Below are 27,630 nucleotides of genomic sequence, written 5' to 3'. Positions count from 1 at the left end.
AATAGGCACAAGCAGAGATATGCGTGTCATAGGATCATATCCCATCTATTTCCTCCTTTCTATGGATACTATTCCAGCTGCCACAGGAACTTTTGTTATCAATGTTCCACAGAAACCTATAATTTCAGGCATCAAACTCGACATGAAGCACGAAAGTTGTAACCAAGGAAATAGCGAGCTTTAATTTCTAGCTTCCATTTAATATTAACTGCATTTGTTACATAGGGCAGAATTCTGTAGAGGCAACAGCTGTCTCGGCTGCTGGCAGGAGAGCTGGTGAGACCCTCACATTGCCTCCTTTGGGAAAGGCCTGATGAATCACAAGCCAATTGGACAGTTGAGAGACCAATGGTGGGCTTTTCCCCAGAATCAGGAGGTCGCGCCTACTGAGAGCTGATGGCCAATCAGAGGCCAGCAGCTCTTTGGCTCAGCAGTGCCAACGGTGGTGGCGGCTGCTGGAATGACAACCACAGAAGGTTCAGGATTGTGTAGTGACCGAGGCCACAGATAAGTAGTGGCAGAAGAAGTCTCGCGGGGTGGGAGTCATGGGCTAGAGATGTGTAGGCAGAGTCGGCAGCAAGAGTGGGGGTGGCTCTTAACGGGACTCCCTTCCCAATACTAGGCACAATAAAGGCACTGAGTGCCTTTGAAAGAGGGACCCTCACCCGGGAGACAACAAGCAGCCTGCACAGATTTACTTGTCCTGCATGCTGCATTGTGACAGGCCCACTCGCAGCTGGATTAATACTAATGGTAAAGGGGTGGGGCCCTTAAGTGGTCATTAATTGTTCACAGGGCTTCAATTGGCAACAAGGTGGGAAGGCCAACCATGGACTTTGCTGCCCCAGACATAATCAGGACAGAGGCAGGAATGTGGCAGGGTGCTCACCTGCCATCCCCTGCCTGATTACATGCCCTCCCTGCCTCCAAACATGCCACTAGAGAGGGCACAAGATTCCGCCCATAGAGTTTACAGTGCAGAAACTTCAACCCAACTGCCCATTCCAGTGTTTATGTACCAGAGCCTTCTCCTATTCGTCTTCATCTAATGCTATCAGCATAACCTTCTATTTCTTTTTCCCTTTTATGTTTATCTAGTTTTCCCTTGAAGGCATCTATGTTAAGCCTCAATTCATTAAAATGATCCCAATTCCTTTCAATTATTGTAATGTAAAAAAAAAGCTTGCTTGCATTTATATAGCGCCTTTCATGACCACTGGATGTCCCAAAGCCTTTTACAGACAATGAAGTACTTTTGAAGTGTAGCCACTGTTGTGATGTAGGAAATGGAGAATAATAATGCATAAGTATAAATGTATAATAATAATGGAGGAATGATGTACTATCTATAGTTTCTATATTAGTGATATTTGTTTACCTTTCAGGCTATCATTCAACAACACAGTGCTGTCAGTAAGGTCATCTGATTTTATTCATATCTATGATGCTGACTTACAGCTTGATAGGAAAACAAATGCAACTAATTTAAAATTAGTGATGTTTCTGTAATTAAAAAGAACTGAGGCATTATTCTTCTCCCATTCAGTTCATTTGGAGAAGTTCTTTACTTTTTAAAAAGAATGGAGCACCAAATTTTCAATTTATTATTTAAATAATGCGAAATATTTTTAATCAAAGTTTTTGCATCTCAAATATTTTTAATAGAAATAATTATTTATCATTTATGACATTAACTAGCATTAATGACTACACTTGAGGTTAATGTTATTCAGCTTGTGTCATTGAGAAGCCATAATCCACCAAGCTCATGGGACATAGCTTCATGATGTCCCTCTATCAGATATATTACTGTATTCCACTGTTTCCCACTGGCTATTTTTACATTAAACGCTAGTTCCTTTAGCTCCAGACATGTCATGTCATAGTGATAAAAAGAAAATGGTGGAGATTTAAACTATAAGCAGAAAATACAGAGAACACAGTCAATCAGCATATGGTCCTTACCTTAGCAAACCTTAAATAAAATGCATATTAAACAAATACATATTGGGCTGTATCTTCCGGTCGGCGAGTGGGTACCGCCCCCACTCGCCGACGCATAAAATGACGCGGGATGACATCAGGCGTGCGACCCGACATCACGGCGCGTTATTCAGACTTTCAGTTCGGTGGGCGCACATCCAAGTTGGCAGCGTTCCCACTGAACTGTCAACAGCCTATTAAGGCCATTAAGAAAGTAGTTGAAGGCATTAACGGACCTGCCCGTCCAACCTTAAGGTCGGCTGTCAGGTGGGGAGCCCTGGCCAGCATCTGAGAAAACGTGAAACCTCATCCATGGGCGAAATGAGGTTTCATGAGGATTTAGAAATCTCTCAATATTATAAAGTGAACGGTATGGACATGTCCCAACTCATGTGACAGTGTCACATGAGGGGATATGGCAGGGGAATTTTTTTCTCAGCTTTATTTAAAGTTTAAAATGCGAGCCGATCTCCCTGAGGCAGCACTTTGCACTCCCTGCTGGGGGAATCCCCCCCCCCGCACAGGGAGTGCACAGCACTTCCTGGCAGACGTCACGCTGGGCAGGCCTTCATTGGCCCAGCCATGTAAAATGGCGGCACGCCCCCGACCAGGGACGCCAATCGGAAGCCCACCCACCTGCAGTTTTCCCCCCCACCCCCAACAGGGGGAAAATGTTGCCCGTTGTGAAACAAAGGGGTAATTTTAGCATGGGGGAACAAAAGGGATTGGGTATAAGTGGAGGGTTACATTTCCATAAAAGGGAACTGTAGGGAAGCCAATTCTAATTTGCTGATTTCTGGCTGTTGCCCAGGAAAGAGTGGGTGAGTCAGCCAACTTGCTCCCATGAGGTAGGTTAGGATTTAAAATATTCCAGGGAGGCTGGAAGCCTTGATTTAACCTGCTTTAAAAGTGGCTGGCCCGGTTTCCAAAGCCTCAGGAAATCTAGCAGCTGCAGCAAGGGGAGACCAGCCTCGCAAGAAGTAGATGCAGGAGTAGGGCTTGCTCCACCATTCAATGCCATCAAGCTAATCTTCGACTTCAACTTCACTTTCTTTCAGGAAACAGTCCTTGTGGGGCAGGAAGAGTAGGAGTACATCCCCCACCTTCCAGACCATCAGAACCTCCACCCTATACAAATATTCCTCCGCAGTCCCGCAGTCTAGGGGATCAGACACCCACCCCTCAATTGGACCAGCTCCTCATCTCCTCACCACCACCACTGCCCCACCACCCACCGCCCCCCCCCCCCCCCCCCCCCCCCCCCCCCCCCCCCACCCTCCCATCCCCACCCCTTCCTGCTGTTTGGACCCTATCTTGACTTCCAAGACCAGGGAATCAAACCTACCTGCTTTTGTGGACTCTTCTTCAGTGCTCCCCACCCGACAGAAAGCCAATCTTGCCTATCAGCTGACTTCCTGCCCGGGAACTTAGATGTGACAGCACATGCATGGTGTGGAATTAAAATTCCCCAGTTTGGACTTCCAGGTCTACATGTGACTCAGTCCCCCTCGCTCCTGTTGGGTCCCATATTTATATTCCTCCCATAGTGTTCTGATATTCACTGTACATCTTTGACTTCACATTTCTTTTACATCTATGTTTTTGTCCAGATCTTTTATTGTAACACAGCAGAATGTTTGACATCAGAATCTATAATTTCCCCTGATACTGATGATGTTTGATGAAATAATTATTTTTCTAATAACTAGCCAATATTTCTCACAATGATAGATTATTTTTGCTGAGTTTGTAAAACAAGTATAAGCTTAAAAATTGCACTCTGCTATCTTGTACTACAAATGCTTAATATATTTGTTTCAAATTCCTGTCTACTATCTCGACTATTAACCTAATTATTTAAAATGGATTTGTTTCAGTTAAAAGAATGGGCAGAGCAATTTGTGTTAAGCACTTGTCATTTTTATCTTATTTTATTTTATTGAACAATTTTGCTGAAAATCCTGCATTGTTAAGTGCACATTGCTAATCAGTAATTGCAAACTTATAGGAATCTATTTGTTACAATCTTGTCTACGGATTTGAGTGACGTAATCGGAAACTCTCTTCATGTAGATACAAGTTTCTTTTTCTTTAACCTGTCATTCTAATATAGTTTTATCTAACTAATAAAGGCAGGTAACAGCATTAATCATCAATAGTAAAAGTTTTAGTTGAATATTTTGAAAGATTCTCTTTTTTATGGATTTGTTCCTAACGAGAAAATTTGTGAAACTCTAATATTTGAATTTTAATACCCATGCAGTTATACCCATGAATTTATGGAAATTTGACTCTTCTAAAACAAAATAGAGAATGGACAATCTGCTTTGAAACAAAATGGAGAGGTCAGGTGACCTTTTCCTGTCCTGCCAATATACATGGAACCGCACAAGGCTGGAAACTAGTCTGCTTTTCTGGACAGGACTTTAAAATTAAAACAACCTTCTGAGATAATTCATTGAGAAGGCCTTAAAAAATAATACACATTTCCTGTGGATTTAATGCCTGCTGGCATCCAAATAAATGCAGAAGCTAATTCACAATGGGCTGGCAGACATCTTGGCTATGGAACGGAATTCCACAGAATGGGTATAAGAAGAAATCCATTCTAACACAAGGAGATGCAAATTGGTAAAACTCCAAGACTATTGTGTGTCAATGCCCAAGTCATCAAAGATTATTTGTGTGTACAATGGAAACCAGATACTGTGGTCGCCTGACAGAAGCCAGGTTTTGATAAGGAACATTTATTAACATACACTTTGAGAGCTCCCTGAGTTTGGGAGATAAGGAGACTCGGAAGGAACAGATCCAGACCAGCGAAGGAAGGACCCTGCCTAAAATCCACCAACAGGCAAAGCACTGGGGCTAGCCATTACCCATTGGTTTGAAAAGTCAAACCAGATCTTCACCTCGATTGGGTTGAAGCCAGAAACCTGCTGCTGCAAACAGTAAACCAATGTGGATCTGTCATCAGAAACTTCCAACCTCCATTTCTTTTGTGAACCAAACGGGAATCATTAGGTCTGTAATGTTTCAAGTTTCCATCTTGAGTTAATGAAGTGATTTTTTGGACTGTTAAGATCTAAGTGTATGCTACCTCTTTTTGTAATCACCTTTTCTTGTGTGCATGTGTGCGCGCGTACATGTATGAGTGGGTGCTACAGTGAATACATTTGGGAGTTGAGAAATAAATATTTATCCTTTTTTAAAACATAAGAGAAAACCTGTCTTTTGTCTGCTCTTGACAGTCAGAGCACTCAAATGGTTAAAACGCTTTTACTTTAAAACACATCTGTCGCCAATCAGTCGAGAGGTGGAAAAAGAGAAACTATCCTACCATCTCTCTCGTGCCCATAACACATTTTTGCAATCTAAGGGTAGAATTTACTTTTAGCAATCTCACTATCTAAATGTTGAACATATTTATGTTAAATTCCTCTCTCCTTTACTTTAACAGAGGGATTAAACTATTTATTTTAGATAGGGTATAAAGTCTCTACTCAAACAGCAGAGGTGGAAAATGGGTATGAATCATTGAGTGTTCATACTATAACATCATTGATTATAATTTCTACCTCCTCCTGTTTCTCTGGAATAGAAAATATGATTTTTGCACTTCAAATTTTAACATGACATTGAGAATCCTTTTTTCTTCCCTCACTCTCTATTTAAATTGTAAACAGATTAAGTAGCTGTGTCATACATTTTCACCATGGCCATGACCTTTATTCCAGGTGGCATCTGTGTAAAGTCCTATTTACATCAATGGAGGAAACATTTCGTGACTGTGATTCAAGACCAGTTTAGACAAAGACTTTCTACCAGGATCTTAGCATTATATTACATGACAGATGCTATGACAATATATGCCAAAGGAAATTGAGAAAAACAAAGCCTAAAAAGTTTTTCAGGAGTAGCCAAGAGCATGCACAAATCAACATGCCAGATTTCTTTACAGCCAAATACTGATCTACCAAACTTGAAAACTCTGCTTGGAAAAAAATAATGGAACAGGTTGTCAGTTCTGATTTAAGCAAATACGGACAATTTCATAGACCAGCTTTCTGGCCTGAAGCAGTCAGACATGCAGATAGACATCCGATGTCAATTGCATGTCCTTGAAGAGATCAGGTATAACGAATGGCTGGGAATTGCCACTACCAGTGCGTTCAGTGAGGAAAAAAAATATTCAGCTCAGTTCAGGGACATGCGTAAGTAATGTGTTACCATCTCTGCTCCCTCTTCAGCTCCTTGACAAAATGTTAATCTAATTGTGATACTATCACTTTGATGACAATATGACAAGACAGACAAATTTGATTTTATTCTCAACAGAGCCAGCATATGCTGTGTGCGAGACTTTGACAGAGAGAAGGGCACAAAACAAATGAAGCTCATGAATATACAATTTTTATTGTACACAATAGTGACATATAAACTTCTGAGAGAAGGTGGGATAGAATCATTGTACTTTACAATTTCAGTTAATGGTTTCGCAAAAAAAAAATGTCATTGGAGAATAGGATGGCCTAATACGTCTAGGTATAGAAGAACAATTTTGCCACAAGATAAATGGGGGTCAGAGACTATGAATATATTAACAATTTTTTTGTTTCTGATAGGATTTAATGTAAAGGTTTATAACTATTTTCTTGCTCCCCCCTGCAAAAAAAAATCATTTGATCTTAAAAAAAGTAAACATGAATTTATAACTCGTCACTTCACACAATTATTCACCAAGACTTGGGTTAATAAGTCACAATCATGGAACTAGTGCCTAAAATTCTCTAATTATTTCTGAGCAATATTTTTTACTGAGTATATTTTTAAATAATGAAGATTTGAAATACCATTATATGTTGATGTAACTGCTAGTTTGATACCTGTGTTCAGCAGACACTTTGAAAATTGAAGATCTTGGATGTATACAACAGTTTTTAGAATTAGATCATAGTCCAAGTGATTGCTGTTAACTGTGATAAGTAATTTAAAAAATGAATGTCGGAATCTACAATCCATCTTCCTCTGAGTCATTTTTCCCTTTGCTGCATGGACATGTTATTATTTTATAAAATGAATAATTTCATTTAACTATAACCGCTGTTAATTAACGTGGATACGACAAGCCAGCTGTTAAACTCTCATTGGGATGTTTGGTACATATCTTCCTTCATCCTGGAATATAGAGTAACAGTCCTTGGTCCAATCCTGATGCTGTCAATAACTCTGCTCATGCTACAGGAAAACCTGGAAATAGCTCACAATACATGATTGACAGTTGTGCAGAGGCGAGCAGTCTTTTTTAAAAAAAGTGGAAGTGACACTTTTCATGTAACAGGAATTCAAAAGTGGATTTCTCTCCATCCCAGGCCAATGTCCCTGCACTTGTTTGGTCTTGGTAAATTCAATACTGGCTCCATTTTATGTTCAGTGTTTGTTTCTGTTGATTAATGGTTCTGTCTCTTGTTCTATAGATCAAAGCTCTTATTTTAGTAGATCCTTCTGTTGTTCTTTTGTAATAAACACATATTGTAAAATATGGCAAGATGTTTTAGTTAGAAAAGGCATTTGTATTTGTTCATTTGAGCACAGTGTCATTTTAACAGAAATTTTCACTGAAGTTTTTGGTATTGAACATTAATCCATTAGTCTAAAAAATATTTTCTGGAGTGTTTAGTTAGGATTTGAAATCAATTCAGAAATGTTGTGGAGGGGAGAGAATTGTCTGATGGGAATTTGCTTTGAAAAGTCAATGAAAAGAAAGATTGAATTTTGTGGCAAGATTATTTTTAAATTAGAGACATGTTTCCACTTTACCAAAAATGTAGTCGCCATAGATCTGATCCAAGTTTGAGTAAATTGCTCCTTGATGCTCTTTATCTGCATTTTCAATTTTATCATTTCTGTTGGACACAAAAGACAAAAAAGCTAATATTTGTACATGTTATTTTTTCTACACTTCCACATAATCTGATCAACACAGATTGTGTAACCTTATCAAAATAGAGCCAGCAACAAGACTAGTTCCCAAAGAGGAGAAGCAGATCTGGGGGAGAAAGCTTATTTTTACATTCTCATGGAGTTGCATTAGAGACTTATTTTACAGAATTTTGGGGAGACGTACTTCACTATTTACTATTTTTGTTATCTTGCCAGTTGTATTTTCCTTTATCAATGGAGCTTGGATCCACTCTTGTTTCAAATGCTGTGAAATTATAAAAGCTTTTTGATATTTACATCCATGAGTGCTGACTTTTACTATAGGGTTTAGGTTGCTTGTTTTTCTTTCTTCACTTTTATTCCTCTCTTTTCTCATTCCCTTTCATTTGCTTCACCAGATACACCCCAACTTGGAGACTTCCGGCTGACAAATGTAAGCTGTTGGAATAATTTATTGCCCTTCCCGTCAGCACCTCTCTAAGACTATGGTAAATTAGCATACAATTCTTTCATATTAGCTCTGATGTGCCAGCCATCTTGAGGTTAGAAACAGCTGAACATTATTGAACAGGAGTGCCAAAGATCATTCTATATCTAATAAGTGATTATATCTATATCTAATAGCATTTTCATTTCCTTGTTTTTCTCTATATGTTTTAACACGTTTCTTATTGTCCAATTAATGGCAATCCCAGTGCAGGTTGTGGCAAATAAGATGAATTCATGTAAGAAGCATTCCTTCTTAATACTATTTTAAAGACTTTCTACCATGTTTTCGATCCAGTATGAGTGGTGAAAAGACAAAAATCATATCCCTCACTATGGCCCATTGAGTTTATCCAGTAAGAATCCACAAAATTGAACTCCAATTTTTACAGTTAATTAATCTTAGCCAGGGTGACAGAAACAATTCTATAACTGGAAGAGGAAAATCAGATGAAATTACTGCTCTTGGTAACATTTCTGTGGCCTCTTCTGGCAATGTGTGCATGTGAAGATAAGATCAACTTCAGCTGTGATGGCTCACTGATGAATAGCCCACCAGCATTCACTAAATGAGGGTTACGTGAGCAAGGTATTGGAGAGTAACAACAGCACTCCAGTAAGAAGTCAATGCATTAAGAGGAAAGGAGAGGCAAAACAACTTGTCAGAAAAGATGTTAATGGCAAAAATGTTAATAGGGCCACCCACCTTGGTTAAGAAGCATTTTCTACATCTACATTTTGCTTGCTCCTGAAAGAAAATGGCAGGCACTTGCTGCTTTGCCAGGAGCTCTAACACTTTAATTCAGCCTTTCACAATGCACAAGCACAAATAAAGGCCAACAGCAGGACAGAAAATCAGGCGTTTACAGCTATGAACACTATTTCGACCAAGAGGGGGAAAAAAGTCGAAATCAATAAAAAGTATTCATTTTGAAAATAGTACCTGTAGCTGGAAATAAACAGAAGTTACCAGTCCTCATTAAGTCAAGCACTGGCAACTTAAAATTAACTGAATGTGACATGAAAAATCACAAAACATGATTTCCTGCCAACAAGCAAATGAGCTACTTCGGATGACGCTTTTCAAAAAGAGAACATTCTTGCCTTGTCTCTTTGCATTGTGACCAAGGGGGGAAACTGCCAGTTCAGGGATGTTAGTGAGGATGAAGAGGCCCCCTGTGCCTCTGACATGCTGTCCACTCATTTCATTTGCAGACGGATATCACCTCAGCAAAATAAGCTGCCACAACTCCTGAGGCTATCACTTGATGCTCTTGCAGCTGTTTCAAGCATAAACTCGGTTCTCTCTTTATCGTGCTGTTCTGGCCTCATTAGAAAAGGCGATGTCAGACTAATTTGGGATTTTTAACTTTAGTCTGTTTCTTTTGATTTAAACAGACAGTATTCCCTTCGGTGGCTTACACATGCTGGATGTCATACGACTGAAAGGGAAAGTGCCTACGCTGTACTTTGTTTATTGTGCAGAACCAGCATCTTTGCCAATAGTTTGAATTGCTATGCTGGCTAGAGAATAGGAAAAATATTTGAACAGCAAAGTTTATTAAACCTTTCCAAATTATTCTCCTTTTCAACAAATAAGGTTGCAAGTAAAAATGATCTAGAGCTGCCAGGCAGGTTGTGACTAACATTCTGCTCATTTATTCAAGGAAGGCGATCGCAGCAATGAGAAGTGATGCACTGTATTATGACTAGCTGCCATTTTTACTTATGGACCTGTTAGAAACATGCAATTGTACACAATGCCAAGTAACCAAATGTCTCTGATAAGTGACCCTTGGATACTTATGGGTTACAACACATGGGGCAGAAAATTACGCTCAGTGGGCGTGCCTGTGCCCAACCCGACCGAGTGTGAAATGACACGCGCTGACGTCGGCCAAACGTGCCGAAGTTAATGCGCAGTCACACGATAGTTCGGTCAGCGGGCATGTGCCAGAGCTGGCAGTGTGCCCTCCGACAATTAAAAGGCCTGTTAAGGCCATTTGATATCAATTGAGTTTAATTTATCACTGCCTGTTCAATCTAATGGTGGGCAGGCAGGCAGGTGAAAAGGCCAAGCAGCCTTTGCATTGTTTTGGAAACCTCATCCACGATCGGGATGAGGTTTCCAAAAGCAAATACAAATAAAATGAAAACTTTATTTTTTAATTAAAAACATGTTTTATTAAATTTTTCCGATGTTCAATAATTTGTTCAATATGTTCCTCATCTCCCTGAGGCAGCTCCGTACCTCAGGGAAATTATTCAGCACTCTTTCGCGCGCCAGGCCTGCTTGCCCTCCTCTCCCCATCCGCACAGGCAGCGCTGAGCACTGCCGCTCACGTATCATGCTGGGTGGGCTTTAATTGGCCCACCCACGTAAAATCACGGTATGCTGCCAATCGTGGGCAGCAGTTGGCATCCCAACCGCCCCTGCCAAGCCCACATGCCAAGGGCAAGATTCTGCCCATGGGGTTAGAAATTTAACAAACTCATTAACCTATTAAAAATAATTCGTTGGAGGCACATAAAGGAATCTCTATTCCTTCGTCATATATTTATGCAAGACTCATATCTGGGCAAGTGAGACAGATTTTACAAAATTGTTTACCAATAAATTGAATGATATAAATGAATTTGAGAGGAAGTTTAGAGAACTTTGTAATCTTTCACAAGATTTATATGATTTTGAAACACCCAGTGATGCAAAAGTAAGCAACCACAAACATATAAATCTGGAACCAAATATTAGTAAACAAGTTGCTTCAAAAAAAATGTGTAGAAAATAACTGACCTTCAAGAGGGTACCCAGAGTACTGTGTGTTCACAAAAAAAGGCTGCAATTCTCAGTACCTGTTCCAGCTACCTAAACTGATCTGCTAAAACTCAAACCTTGGATAGAAATCATCACTAAGTTCAAGTAAGAAGAACACTTCACTGTGAGGTGACTAAGTGAAAATCACTTAAGATTATATGGATAAATGTTTGCTGTAGCAATATTTCACTTTGCACTTATATAGGGAAATGGAGTTTTGTCCGTGAGCTGCTATAGTTATGTTAAACAAAAACAGAATTACCTGGAAAAACTCAGCAGGTCTGGCAGCATCGGCGGAGAAGAAAAGAGTTGACGTTTCGAGTCCTCATGACCCTTCGACAGAACTTGAGTTCGAGTCCAAGAAAGAGTTGAAATATAAGCTGGTTTAAGGTGTGTGTGTGGGGGGCGGAGAGATAGAGAGAGAAAGAGGTGGAGGGGGGTGGGGGTGTGGTTGTAGGGACAAACAAGCAGTGATAGAAGCAGATCATCAAAAGATTTCAACAACAATAGTACAATAGAACACATAGGTGTTAAAGTTAAAGTTGGTGATATTATCTAAACGAATGTGCTAATTAAGAATGGATGGTAGGGCACTCAAGGTATAGGTCTAGTGGGGGTGTTTCTTTTTTGTTTTTATAATGGAAATAGGTGGGAAAAGGAAAATCTTTATAATTTATTGGAAAAAAAAGGAAGGGGGAAACAGAAAGGGGGTGGGGATGGGGGAGGGAGCTCACGACCTAAAGTTGTTGAATTCAATATTCAGTCCGGAAGGCTGTAAAGTGCCTAGTCGGAAGATGAGGTGTTGTTCCTCCAGTTTGCGTTGGGCTTCACTGGAACAATGCAGCAAGCCAAGGACAGACATGTGGGCAATAGAGCAGGGTGGAGTGTTAAAATGGCAAGCAACAGGGAGGTTTGGGTCATTCTTGCGGACAGACTGCAGGTGTTCTGCAAAGCAGTCACCCAGTTTACGTTTGGTCTCTCTAATGTAGAGGAGACCACATTGGGAGCAACGAATGCAGTAGACTAAGTTGGGGGAAATGCAAGTGAAATGCTGCTTCACTTGAAAGGAGTGCTTGGGTCCTTGGACGGTGAGGAGAGAGGAAATGAAGGGGCAGGTGTTGCATATTTTGCGTGGGCATGGGGTGGTGCCATAGGAGGGGGTTGAGGAGTAGGGGGTGATGAAGGAGTGGACCAGGGTGTCCCGGAGGGAGCGATCCCTACGGAATGCCGATAAGGGGGGGTGAAGGGAAGATGTGTTTGGTGGTGGCATCATGCTGGAGTTGGCGGAAATGGCGGAGGATGATCCTTTGAATGCGGAGGCTGGTGGGGTGATAAGTGAGGACAAGGGGGACCCTATCATGTTTCTGGGAGGGAGGAGAAGGCATGAGGACGGATGCGCGGGAGATGGGCCGGACACGGTTGAGGACCCTGTCAACGACCATGGGTGGAAAACCTCGGTTAAGGAAGAAGGAGGACATGTCAGAGGAACTGTTTTTGAAGGTAGCATCATCGGAACAGATGCGACGGAGGCGAAGGAACTGAGAGAATGGGATGGAGTCCTTACAGGAAGCGGGGTGTGAGGAGCTGTAGTCGAGATAGCTGTGGGAGTCGGTGGGTTTGTAATGGATATTGGTGGACAGTCTATCACCAGAGATTGAGACAGAGAGGTCAAGGAAGGGAAGGGAAGTGTCAGAGATGGACCACGTGAAAATGATGGAGGGGTGGAGATTGGAAGCAAAATTAATAAATTTTTCCAAGTCCTGACGAGAGCATGAAGCGGCACCGAAGTAATCATCGATGTACCGGAGAAAGAGTTGTGGAAGGGGGCCGGAGTAGGACTGCAACAAGGAATGTTCCACATACCCCATAAAGAGACAGGCATAGCTGGGGCCCATGCGGGTACCCATAGCCACGCCTTTTATTTGGAGGAAGTTAGAGGAGTTGAAGGAGAAATTGTTCAGCGTGAGAACAAGTTCAGCCAGACGGAGGAGAGTAGTGGTGGATGGGGATTGTTCGGGCCTCTGTTCGAGGAAGAAGCTAAGGGCCCTCAGACCATCCTGGTGGGGGATGGAGGTGTAGAGGGATTGGACGTCCATGGTGAAGAGGAAGCGGTTGGGGCCAGGGAACTGGAAATTGTTGATGTGACGTAAGGTGTCAGAGGAATCACGGATGTAGGTGGGAAGGGACTGGACAAGGGGAGAGAGAAGGGAGTCAAGATAACGAGAAATGAGTTCTGTGGGGCAGGAGCAAGCTGAGACGATCGGTCTACCGGGGCAGTTCTGTTTGTGGATTTTGGGTAGGAGATAGAAGCGGGCCATCCGAGGTTGGACGACTATCAGGTTGGAAGCTGTGGGAGGGAGATCCCCAGAGGAGATGAGGTCAGTGACAGTCCTGGAAACAATGGCTTGATGTTCAGTGGTGGGGTCATGGTCCAGGGAGAGGTAGGAGGAAGTGTCTGCGAGTTGACGCTCAGCCTCCGCGAGGTAGAGGTCAGTGCGCCAGACAACAACAGCACCACCCTTGTCAGCGGGTTTGATGACAATGTCAGGGTTGGACCTGAGAGAATGGAATGCAGTAAGTTCAGAGAGAGACAGGTTAGAATGGGTGAGAGGAGCAGAGAAATTGAGACGACTAATGTCGCGCCGACAGTTCTCAATGAAAAGATCGAGAGAAGGTAAGAATCCAGAGGGAGGGGTCCAGGTGGAGGGAGAATATTGGAGATGGGTAAAAGGATCCGTTGAACTGGGAGAGGACTCCTGCCCAAAGAAGTGAGCCCGGAGACGAAGACGGCGGAAGAAGAGTTCAGTATCATGCCGAGCCCGAAATTCATTGATGTGAGGGCGTAAGGGTATGAAACTAAGTCCTTTGCTGAGCACTGAACGTTCAGCATCGGAGAGGGGAAGGTCAGGAGGTATAGTGAATACACGGCCGGGGCTGGGATTGGAAGACGGGATGGGGACAGAGGGACAGGCAGGGGTGGAGGGTCCTAGATGGGTGTTGGTGTCGATGAGTTGTTGGAGCTTGCGTTCCTTAGCACTTGAGAGAAAGAGAAAAAGTTTCTTGTTGAGGCGTCGGATGAGCACGTCAACTCTTTTCTTCTCCGCCGATGCTGCCAGACCTGCTGAGTTTTTCCAGGTAATTCTGTTTTTGTTTTGGATTTCCAGCATCCGCAGTTTTTTTGTTTTTATCGCTATAGTTATGTTGTTGACTATGCTTAAAATTTGGTTCATTGTACATGTACAGAGAGCCAGGGAGCGTCTCTCATATACAGACTTACAGGAGACTTGGTCGGATGTTTTTTTTAGGTATGATGTGACTGATTGTTGAAAGGAACATGATGCTCGGGTGAATTGATACATAACCCTTCTACATGGCACCTGGATGGGATGGAGTGAATGTTATTGGTGTACCCACAAGCTGTGGGCAGTATTCAAGAATGCTGATAAGATTTTGATTAAAAAATGCACTTGGTTCCATTTTAGTGAATCAAAATAGATATTTTAAAACTTATGTATTTTTTTGAATTCTGCTGCTAGATAATAGACATTTGCTCTTACTGGGGTGATAGAATTTACTGTCTCACTTTGTTCAAAAATTCTTATTAGATTCTTATTCACCATATTAAATTATTAAATTATTATTCACTATACAGCTTTGATGAAAGGAAGAATGGAAAAAAAAACTTATATTTATAAAGTGGTCAGAATTTTTACCTTGATGGATGGGTGGCGGGCGGGCAGCCGAATCCTGACGCCAAAACGGGGCCCGCCGCCATTTTGAGTTGGCGGGCCAATTAAGGCCCGCCCAGCGGCCTGCCCAACGGGAAGCGCTATGCGCTTCCTGTTCCGGAGGGGGAGGGAATCCCCAACTATCAAAGTGCGCTCTTTCGTACATGCGCACAAAAGAGCGCGCTGCTCCCTGAGGCAAAGTGCTGTCTCAGGGAGATCACTGACAGTATAAAAATCTTTAAAAATAGAAAAATATTAAAATTTTTAACATGTGCCCCTCATGTGACAATGTCACACGAGATGGGACATGTTAATAAGAAGCACACAAACTTTATTGAAGTTTTTAAAAACGGACTTGAAACCTCATCCTGCCGGTGAATGAGGTTTCATGTATTATCAGAAAGCCGCTGGGGCTCCTGGCCTGCCTGCCAGCCTTAAGGTTGGAAGGGCAGGGCATTTAACAAGCTTAATTATCCTGTCAATGGACTTAAATGGCCTGATTTCGCTGTCTGCCCGCCTTCCTCAATATTTAAATGGACTGTGCCATTTTCCCGTTGGCGAGTGGGCCCCACCCCCAAATCGCTGGCGGGAAAATTCTGTCCAGTGTATTTCACAACCAAGGACCTCCCAAAGCGCTTTGTAGCCAGTGAAGTACTTTTGAAGTGTGAGCTGTTGTAAGGTCAGAAACACAGTCACTGATTTGGGGAAAACAAACTCCCACAAATAGCAATGTGTTAATGATCAAATAATTTGTTGTTATGATGTTGACATATTAACCAGGAGACCATGGATAACTTCCCTGCTCTTCTCCAGAATAGTGCCAGGGGATCTTTTATATCTAGCTGAGAGAGCAACCAGGCCTCAATTTAATATCTCATCCTAAAGATGGAACTTCTGACAGTGTAGTGCTCTCTCAGTACTGTCAGCTTTGATTTTTGTGTTCAAGTCCTGGCGTGGGCCTTGAACCCACAACCTTCTGATATAGAGGTGTAAGTGTGCCTCTAGAGCCATAGCTGTCAGTGATGCAAGGAGTTGGTGTAAAGTTAGAAGGGTTGTTTCTGTATGAGCCAGCTTTGGTACTTTCCTCTTTTGCTAATGTAATTTATTTGTTTAACTGTGCTTTAATGCCTTTGTTACATTATTATGTTAACTCTATTTCTTTGCTTACTTTTATTAAAATGTTCCTTTGAAAGAAACACAATTAATGTATGCTATCTCTCTGCTTGTCCTGCTGAATCCCTAAAATAGTCACTAAATATTTCACTAAAAGGGAAAAAATGCAGGACTGGAGGAAAAGAGCAGGGGACTGGGATTAATTTGATGAATCTTCCAAAGTGCTGGCACAGGCATGATGGGCCAAATGGCATCTTTCTGTGCCTCTTTTTATTTCAGATTTCCAGCATCTGCAGTACTTTGCTTTGGCCTCTTTTTCTGTGTTATTTCATTCTATGGGAGAGAATTTACCCCCTCCCCCCCGTTGGGGGGTTATGCGGGGGCGGGCATGGACCCAGTCGGTGCCCCCCCGATTGGGTCTGCACCGCCATTTTATTTGGACCTTAATTGGCCTGCCCAGTGTGACGTGCACCCGGAAGTGCTGTGCGCTCCTTGTGCGGGCAGTGGAGGGGGGTGTTCCCCTGAGTTGAGAGTGCTCGGAAGAGCACAGAAATCTCCTTGAGGCACAGAGGTGCTTCAGGGAGATAAGTTTTAAAAATTTTAATAAAGGAAAAAATTTAAGACATGTCCCCTCATGTGACAGTGTCACATGAGCTGGGAGACATGTCAATGAACTTTAATGAAAAAATTTATTTAATTTATAAACCCTTCATGAGGTTCCATGAAAAATGCGAAGGCCGCCTGGGCTCTTGGCCTTAATGTTGGACGGACAGCTTTCTCAATAGACTTAATAAGGTAATTACAGGCCTTTGACAGTTCGGCTGCGCACCCGCCAAACTGAAAATCTAAATGACGCACGATGACGTCGGGCGTGCGTCCCGACATCACTCCACGTAATTTTACGCCTCGGCGAGCAGGCCCCACCCCTAGTCTCCGAGCTGAAGATTCAGCCCATGATTCCAAAATTTTCAGCCCATTTAATCAGTAAACTGCAGGTAGCCAAATGTTACAGGTAGCTCTGATCATATTTCAAGAGATCCAGTTGTGAGTTATCCTAAGTACTTGGTATAAACCAAATAACCAATGGGCTGACATACAAAATGGGAACCGCAATAGATCTTAAAGATGTTACTGAACATCTTCTGTAACTTTCACAAAAAATCATTGCCCTGTGCAGCAGTGAGGAAACAAACTGCAAATCCAAAGAGCGGTGGAAAAGTGACACCCAACAATATGGCAGGGAGGAGAGTTTGGGAGATAGATATATCTAATGTGTGGGGTAGCAAAGGAGGTGAGGTATAGAAATTTACAGTATAGAAGGAGGTTATTTGGTTCATTGTTTCTGTGTTGACTCTTTCCTAGAATGATCTGATGTTAAATTCACTGCTCTGGTATCTGCTCATAGCCATATATCTTTCTTTGTTACTGATCTAATCCTTGAATAAATAGAACCACTCCACATACTAAAGCATTCCATTCTCTCAAAAACCCTTCAGATAAAAACTTTACTCCCAACTTCTCTCCTTGCTCTTTTAGTGTCAGTTCTAAACTGAGTAATCTTTCCCTATTCACTCTATCAAAGCTTGCCAAAAGTTTAAAATCTTCCATTAGGTCCCCTTCTTGTTTTCTCCTAGTCAGTAGAAAGGATGCTAATGTCTCAAGTTTCTCCCCATAACAATAGTTTCCCATCATTACTATTATTTTGGTGAATCTATGGCATGAGTCTTCCTAGGAGTGGCAATCACTGTTGGATTGTCACCCCTCTTCTATTTCCTTACCTTGCACCAGGGCTGTGCATTTCTCGCTTGGACTTCTGAACTCGGCCTCTTCAGAAATGTAGTTTGTACCTGTTCTGGGAGTCCTTCTTCATAGTGCAGCATCAAATGGGGAATTGAAGCCGCACCTCCTATTTATAGCACCAGCCACCGTATTCCAGTAAGTAGAGAGTTTAAAGGTCCCAAAGTCTCTTTGAAACCTTACGGAGAGAAGCTGTGTATAGGGCAAGTGGGTGAGGGGATAGGGTGTCAGGTGGGGAGGGGGTAGTGTGGCAGGTGAGTGAGGGGGTAGGGTGGCAGATAAGTAGGTGAGGGTGTAGGGTGGGACAGGAGTTGTTGGGTGGTCGGGGGGGCAGCTGGAAGTTCAGGGGGGTAATTGGGGTGGTCCACTGGGGAATCAGGGGGGATGGGGGGTGGGGGGTGGTGGAGATCAGTAGTATAGTTACCCAGGAGTTAGAACTGGTTTTAATCCTTTTAACCTTTCCTGGGTAACTATCCAGGTAAGTGAGTTGGAACCACCTGAAGTCTCTGAATTTAACTCAGAGTTTTGGGGGGTTCCAGATGCAGGGGGATTACCTATCAGAAGCTTCCAGGGCAATTCCCACATAGACTGTGCTTCAGGATTTCTGAAGGATGAGGAAGACGGCCAGGGTAAGACCGTCCAGATTCTGGACCTATATTATACACTGCCTATGCTTTTAATAGAATTTTACATGGTATGCCCAAGAATTCTTATAGTACTTAGCTGTGGCCTAACCAATGGACTAAATCTTCCAGTCTCTGGATCATCGGAAATGGGACATATGTTGAGAGTGTGCATCAGGATCCCGCAGAAGTCCTGATGCGCATGTCAGGAATGTCATGCAAATATTTTTGAACCCCTACATATCTCTGCTCAGCCACACCTTTCAAAGTATTTTCAGTAAGCATATATGCTGTCACCTTGTTTTTTCAAAATGTTACCTCATTCCTATACCCATTAAATTGCATCTGCCACCCATTCTTTTATTTAGTAACATGGCTGGATCTTCCTGAAATTATTGGCTGCCTTTGTCACTTTCTCATTACTCTTACGTTTGTGATGAAGAGATATCCATCAATTGTAGGAAGGGGCAGGAGACAGATGTCATAATGGTAGATAGCAGTGGGACAGGAGGAGACATGGGGATATGCAATAGTGGGGATAAAGACCCAGAGTAACACAGCAATGGGGAGAGGAGGAGAAAGGAAACACAGGGATATCCAACACCAGGGAAAAGTGTGAGAAGACATTGAGATATCTGCCCATGAGGAGAAAGGTACAGCAAACAGTGGGAAAGGTAGAGGATAGAGATGGAGAATGAACAAAGAATGAGAAAGTATAAGCATGAAATGTAAACTTTAACAGCTTACAAAAGGATAATTATACTTGTCAATGAGGTGAAAAGATGTGCAAGAGAGTCAGATGGAGAGAGGCCAAGACACATTGAGAAGACAGAAAAATAGCTGTGCTAATTACTATTTAACCTTGACATGCTAACATAGCTTATGTAAAGTGATAACTGATGCACAAATTAAACTGAAGTATAAGAAATTCAATGGCAAATAAGACTGTTAGATGAGAATAAATGAACATTCTGAATATCCTCGTCTGACAAACTAGGAATCACTGGAATGAGAACTGAAGTGACAATCCCAGCTAATTATACTTCTCACCCCACAGCTTCTTGGGCCACTTGTAGCACTGATATTTGGTGCCCTAGTTAAGATTACTCAGCACTGATATGGGTCATATCTGGCCCTTTTTCGTCTATGTGGCTAAGCATCACACTGAGGAGCAATTATCAATGGAGTCATCTGGGAGTTCTTTTCCTAGTGCTACTGGTATTGAGTTTATCACTTTAGCTTTGCTTGTTATTCCCATCTGGTCTGCACTTACTCAGTTCATTTGTGATTTCATAGCATGACTGTAGGTGATCACTGTTGGCCTATTGTGCAGGCTGTTTGGTCCATGGGTCTTACCAGCTAAAGTTTCAGTAGGATTTCATCAATGGTTTAAGCTGTGATAAATTACACCACCATACTCCATTGGGCTTGTGCATTATGTTTATGCTATCTTTCTTTATATTTATAACTTCACAGAATTGTTACAGCACAGGAGATGGCTACACAAGCTCTCCAAATGAACAGTGCACCTAGTGCCATTATCCCTGCCTTCTCCCATAACCCTATTCCATATGCACAGCTATTTTATTTTATCTCTATCAAAACTTTGACAAAGTGACTAGGCCTTGCACTTGAGTGATGGCAGTTCTCTTCAGACTGTGAACTTGCATGTTCATACACAACTTATCAGTCACAATATGTGTTCTGATGTCAGAAAGCGCTATTTTTTCAATTGTGTGTCAGCTAGAAGGATATTACAATGCTGTTTCTTCAGCTGTGGTACCAATCGGGTCCGTGCCCGCTCCCGCTCTGCCCGCCCGACAGGCAGAAAATTCTGCCCTATGAACTGTATTTTACTTTGTGGCCTGACTTTGAATCAACCTGACCAAGAATGGAAAATATCTTTTAGATTACATTCCATCTACATCATGGAAGTGTTACAAAATTTAGGCAGATTGCATATTAAAATTCAGTCATATAATCTACCACAACTAGAATTTAAAAAAAAACTAAATAAGAAATAACAAAAGAGCCAACATCCTGAGGATGCACAGCTGATTACGCCCAAAGTTAAAGTGGGAGACAGGCAGAGCCTGTGCAATTTATTGGGGCCACTTTATCTACAATATATTTCAGTACTTTTCATTATAGCTATGTATTCTTCATATTTTCACTTAGGACATGAGAAAAATTAACTGTTTTTATTTTCTTCAAAGCCCACCTCAGATCATTTCCTGCCTCCGAATTGACTGTTGACTGATCAGCATCTCACTTTCAACCACTAGGGCAATTAGGGACGGTCTACAAATGCTGGCCTTGCCAGCTGTTTATCTTGTGGTTCCCAGAAGTTCAAAATAATCACACTTCTAGTCTCAAATGCTGGAGCTTCATCAAATGTATTTCTCAGATCACACCATATGTTTCAGACTGACACATTGTTGCTCGGTACACTAACTATATTACAAAACTGAGTGATGTGGCACTCTGGATACTCATGTGTACGTATGCATGAACATATAGTTTCTAAATCACATTTGAATACAATTAGGTTGAGAAAAATCAACCTATATTAGTGCCAAAGAGAGAGAAAAATACTTACCGAATCATCTGAAAATGAAATAGCCACCACCATATAGATCCTAAATCATATTGGACGAATCTAATATTATAGCACCAGCGATGCTCATATCCCATGAAAGATTTTTTTAAAAACTGCTCATGCCACTGGGTTCCAATTTGGGGCACTCACCTACCTGACATGAAGGTTACAGAGGGACAATGGATGCATTGTGAATTCCACTCAGATTCATTGAGTTCGGAAAGCAAGGCTCACATAGTTAAACAGATCAATGTAATTCTTTTTGGTTTCTCCCCCAGGAGTGTAGGGATTTATAAATGTATCCCTTCTCCCTATAACTAAACATCTAGCCTAGTGAAAGCATTGGTGTTTATTGTATAACATTGAATGAAATTGAGACTATGAGAGTCTGGAAATATACATCAAATCTGTCACTATTTATGAGCAAAAAGTCAGATTAATTCTTCAAGTGGAGACTCTGTATCAAAACTGACCCAACTCACGCAGAACATTAACCTGTCTTTATTCTTTTAGATCTGCTCTGCATTTTCAACATTTTCCATTTCTACTTCAAATCTCCAGCATTCTCAACTTTTTGCATTATCTCGAAAATGAAGTGATGGAGATGTATGGTGTGTCAGAGATAAAGAATGTGCAATTTTGCCTTGCAGTGTTTATGACAGGGTGGGTTTTGAAAGCTCCAATATATAATTATTGTTGGATCAAGGTGAGATCAATGTTACGATCAACTGACTGAATTATTAAGCCTTCAATGTGCATATGTAGGAATGCTACATTGGACAATTAAATGTGTGTATACCTCTGTGTTACTGGGCAGGATGTAACAGGGGGCCATAGTCCCTATCACCAGCTCCCCTCCCAGCTAAAAAGCCAGGAGTGGAGATCTGATTGGCCATTAATTGGCTTGAGGTGGGACTTCCTCCCTTCATCAATGGGAAGCCAGCCTCAGAGAGCTGTTGACCAATCAGAAGCAGGCAGCTCTCCAGTATTGACACTGCCACTGGGAGTGGTGGCAATTTCTAATGCTGCAGTGAAGCCTGCAGGAAGGTACGCTGTGCTGGGGCCGAGGCTAGGTGTATGTCATGGGATCTTGCTGGGACCAGACTGGCAGACCTGAGCGAGGAAGGTGGTTGGGCAGGGTAGAATGGCAGTGGAAGGTAATGTGAGGGTTACATCTTGGGTGTGGCCTTCCAGTGGGCCCCAGGGATCCGTTAAGGTGCAATTTCCCCACAACCACCTCCCCCTGCCCCTGCCCATGCCCACCCACTGCCATCTGTCCACATAGGGAGAGCTGCTGGGCAGGAAACTTGGTATAGGACTCTCTCTCAGTACAGGTTAAAATCCAGTGGTATGAGAATGAGGCCCTTAAGTGGGCATTAATTGGCCACTTAGCCTCAGTTGGCCCACAGGTGGGTGAACGGGTGGACCACCTGACCTGCCCCCACCCTGGTAAAATTGTGACAGATCTGTGGAGGATGGGTAGGCAGCAGCACGGTACCCACTGGATTTTACATGTTCCCTCGCCTTCAAATTCATTGGGGAAGTGTTAAATCCAGCCCACTGTGACCAACTGTCATTAATATCTGTGAAAAGCTACAGCAGTTTTGTTTATATTGCATCCATAGACACTGTTATATGTTACTAACCAAAGTAATTACACTTCCTAAGTACTTCATTGGCTGCAAAATGCTTTGAGATGTCCAGTGGTCATGAGAGGTGTTATATAATACAAAACTACTTCCTCTTTATTACATTCAAAAGCACACATGAACTAATAATAAGAACAGTATTGCATACTTATTGAAAGTTTTGATCACTTAGCTAAATGATAGCTTATGTAGTTGTAAATAAAAAGACATGGTCGCTTTACCCAAGATCTGGAAATGAAAGAACTATGGTGTCTCTAACCACTAGTCTCTTCTTCAGGCTGGCTATCAGTCCAATGTTCACACAATAAAGATAGGTTGCATGTGGGACACATGTTTTGTTGTTGTAGATGCGGTGCTTGTGGCTCTGGACTTGTGAAATTCATATTTCCTGTTCACCATTGCAATTCTTCTGTTTATTAATTAACAGGCGAGGGATATTTCAAATAAAATGCGAAGTTTCGCTGTAAGTAGTTAATACAACAAAGATACTTCTCAAGTGGGTACAAGCACTCGCAACACTTTCAGCACAAAGTGGCACCATGTACCAAATCTCAGTATTCACAACCCAGCCTTCGTTATGTATTATCCCTCACTTTGCACTCAATCATTTTAGCCCTTGAGTTGCATTCACCAGCAGCCATATTCTATCCAAAGTCCCTGGATACAGTTAACACTGACAAGACTCATGTCTATGAGTTCTCTCTTACTCAGGTCACGGCAGTCCTGATCGCACAGAATCCCCAGAGACTCCCTCCTCTGACCCACTAAACAGTCTAATGGGCTTTGGCAACAATGAAAGAGTAGCAATGGGTCTTCTGCAATCCACAATCCCCTGCTCTTTCTGTCTTCAGCTCTCTGTCGTTTCCAACTGTATAACACACATAGTAACACAGTCTCTGCTATATTCTCAGAGCCCTGCTTCAACATCAAGATCTGTTCTAAACTGCCAAATAGAAAACTGATCCATACGTAGAAAGCCATGCTTGTTTCCACTCACACCAATTCTGGATGTCCTGAACTGCCTGCCCCATCACTGCAATTAACTTTCTATTTACCTTTTTGCTTCTCAGCTTTTCATCCCATCGCAACCTCAGGTCACATGGGCATTTCTTGGAACCTAATGATGTCATAGTAAGGAAATTGATTCACTCTTTTTCAGAATACTCCACAGTTCATTTTAGTCTTAAAGGAGGCATTGCAGAAAAAGAAAATACAGGCTTTTCCCAAAGGAAAATACAGGCACATGGGCCATCCCACTTGGCATCTCAGTCATGAAAAGGATCTCAGTATTAGTAACCTTGTCTTGCCGTCTGATCTTGAGTAGTCTCCACAAGCAGGACCTGTGAAAGCGGTGTAGCTTGTTTGTATGCCCGGAGTAAAGTGTCCACAATTCAGTGGGAAGGACAATCACTCTGGTATACCTTCACTTTTGTTAAGAACAGGGTGCTCGAGGAATAAATTAAGGGACACTTTGGCAATACAGCCAGGGCAAGGGGGGTGGTGGTGTTGGTTCTGCCGGGCCTGTGAGAGCGGTGATGTGCAGGAAAGGATTCTGCCGGGTCTATGGGAGTGTGAAGATGGGATGCCAGGTCTGTGAGAGATGGTTGTGTGTGCTGCCAAGTTGTGAGAGCGGGTGCATACTGCACATGCACAAAATTCAGTGGCCAAGAATATGGGACGAACAGCGTCCCGGAAGCAGACAACTCAGCACACCCAACAGGCGCCTCAAATATGGGATGATCCTGGGAAAACCTGGATGGTTGGTTAACCAGATTGAGAGGTTAATTCCTTTTCAGTCACAGACAACTTTTCATGGTTTGTCAAAGGCAATGCTGGCCTTAGCAATGTGAACTACTCTGGAAAGGGTGGTGCCGAGGCAGGCAAATTAGTCGACTGCTTCAAGCCTTTTACCATTGACTGTAATAGTTGGCTTCACAAACTGCCTTCGTAGGGAAGGTTGGTGAATGACTTGTCTTTTTGGTGCTGATGGTGAGACCAAAGTTGTCAAACGTAGAAGCAGTCCATGCAATGTTGCATTTCTTGTTCTAAGGAGGCGTTCAGAGTGTTTTAATCATGCCTTTAAGAAAACTGGTAATTACTTAGAGTAGCAATTTGAGAACAATTTCATTAATGTAGGCAGTGATGAGACAGACCAGACGAACCGAAGATAAACGATAAGTACTACCCCAGTAACATTCCAGTGCATGCTATCTTAATGTTTTAATGTGCTTAAAGATTACCTGTTAATATCATGCATACCGAAGAAAATCACAAATCACATCCAATACTAATAGGAATTGGCTCAATCCCTATTAAGAGCAACGTGCAAACATAGCCCTGTTTCTCAGTGCTACATACTCATGCAAGGAATCTACATTATTGCAACACGGTGGAAGATTTATGTAAGTCAAATGATTACAAAACAATTAAAAGAATCAAACTAAAAAGAGATTAATATAAACAGAAAACGTGGGCAATACTCAGCAGGCCAGGCAACATATGCACCTGAGTATCACAGCAACAGCTCCCTCCTTCCCTCTCACAGAAAGTAAAAGGAATATTCTCTGCTGAAAGCCATGGCAATGAGGTGCCCATCACGGCAAAGAAGTCAAAGTATTTGGGACCTTTGGGGTGGGCATTGTAGTATAATGAGTTAATAGTTATGATGAATTAGTGACGCATACCATGATGTAATGGTGACATCAGCAGTCATGTGCTAGAGATTCTGTAGGGTAGAGGGAGATGTGCCTACCTAGTAGATTACCGCCAATTAAGGCCCACCCAGCATGAAGGCCACCAGGAAACGCTATGTGCTCCCTGTGTGGGCGGGGGAGGAGGGGTTTCCGCAGCCGGGAGTGCGCTCTTTTATGCATGCGCGCAAAAGAGTGCGCTGATCTCCCTGAGGCTAGGTGCTGTCTCAGGGATATCAGCTCCGATTTAAACTTTTAATAAACATGTTTAAAAATTTTCCCTGCCATGTCCCCGCATGTGACACTGTCACATGAGTTGGGACATGTCCATAAGTTTTATTGAAACCTCTCTTAAAAATTTAAATACTCTTATGAAACCTCATCCCGCCCATGGATGAGGTTTCATGCTTTTTCTGAAGTCCGCCAGGGCTCACCTGCCCGCCAACCTTAAGATTGGATGGGCAGGTCCATTAATGACCTTAATTAGTTTCTCAATGGCTTCAGTAGGCCGTTGACAGGTTGGTGGGCACACAGCTGACTCAGCTGCGCCCCCACCGACCTGAAAATGGAAATGACGCTAGGGTGATGTCGTGAGTTCCACCCGACATCATCCCGCGTCATTTTACGCGTCGGCGAGCGGGCCCTGCCCCTGCTTGCTGACCGGAAGATCCTGCCCTATGTTTTTATTTCACCCTTGCCTGCTAGGGAGATTATTTTGTTGACTTACTGTGAAGTTTCTACAGTGCCCCCGGAGTCCGCAGCTCCAACTTGAGAACCACTGATCTGAAAAAGAAATCAGATACACCATTTTTCCAATTGTGGTGTACCTGTATGCTCTGCTGAGTACCCTGACTTTCAAAGAGGAGTAGGTGCAAGGAGATGTGGGGGTTGTATTCTTGTGGAAGTAAGAAAGAAGGCTTTCCACCTTGAGTGAATTCCAGCTGTGTATCACTGATTTTATACTGATGGTGCAATCAGACCCACATATCACAATTTTGCCAGAACCAGTGTGCATGTAAAAGCTTATAAAGCAGAGGATCCCCCCTCAAACACTTGCATGCTTAAATTGCTGTCTCAGTAAAAATGAAAACATTTACTGTAATCGGCATGTTAAAATAGATATCATGGGGGAGGTTTTCTCCTGGTAACTATAATCTCAAAAACATTTGTGAAAATTTCCTCTATATCATATTTTCATACGTATCTTTCGAATGTGTTTAGATTCTGCTGGAAATAGCAAGCAAAGAGAATCTTTAGAAATGCATTTACAGCAGGTCAGAGGATTTCTTAGTCCTTATTCTTAGGAATTCAATTTCTGACAAAAAAGGTCTTGAATTACAACACATCAGGTTGGTTCATAGGCTCCAATTGGTCCCAAATCAGATAACATTTCGTTGAGAGCTTCTATGTTGCCTCAGTGCCTTTTGTGGAACCAAATCAGAAACTAATTACACATTTGCAAATTAAGAGCAAAATGGGAAGTCTGGCTGAACCTCCAACTTTAATAAATAAATTACCAGGGAAAATCAGTAATATAAATAGGTTCAAGAGACAATAGGTTGCAATTTTGGGAAGGGTTGGGTTTGAAGGACAACATGAGGGGCAGGTAAATAGTTTGTTCAATCTACTGGATTTTACATATTCCTCAACATTTTTATGTTGTTACATTCATGCAGATTTCAGGTTTGATTCTTGGCCTGTGCTAAGGCTAGCAGTGGTGATAGTACCACTGTAGTGCTCCATGGAGAGAATCAGGGTGGGAGCTAAATTGGTAAAAATTTAACAAACCAACCCCGGCCCATTGTGAATGCACAACCTTAGAGCTTTGCTGCAGAAGGTTTGAGGACTTCTGAGTAACCTGCTCAGGAAAGGCAGGTTTATGATTATAAAATGTAGCTCTGTTCCTCAGACTTTGGGAGTTATTCGAATTTAAAGGTTGCAGGCCAAATTTCCCAGGACTTTGGGAAACCGGGCAGCTAAAGGGCAGTGGGAGCTGCTGGATCTAGTAGATAAGTATGTTTCCATTACTGCTTGTGGACCAGGAGGAGCAGGAGTGCTTCTGCTGAGCCCTTTAAGCCAACCTTCTAAGCCAACGATCTCTCCCCACTGTGATCTCTCCCTCGTTGTAATATGTCTTTAAGGGATTGCTGCATGACATCATTAAAAGGAAGTATGTCATGTGATCCAGTTTTGGTTTCTCTTTT

This window comes from Carcharodon carcharias, chromosome 2 (assembly GCF_017639515.1).
Source record: "Carcharodon carcharias isolate sCarCar2 chromosome 2, sCarCar2.pri, whole genome shotgun sequence".
Taxonomy (NCBI): Eukaryota; Metazoa; Chordata; class Chondrichthyes; order Lamniformes; family Lamnidae; genus Carcharodon; species Carcharodon carcharias.
This window is presented reverse-complemented; position numbering follows the sequence as displayed.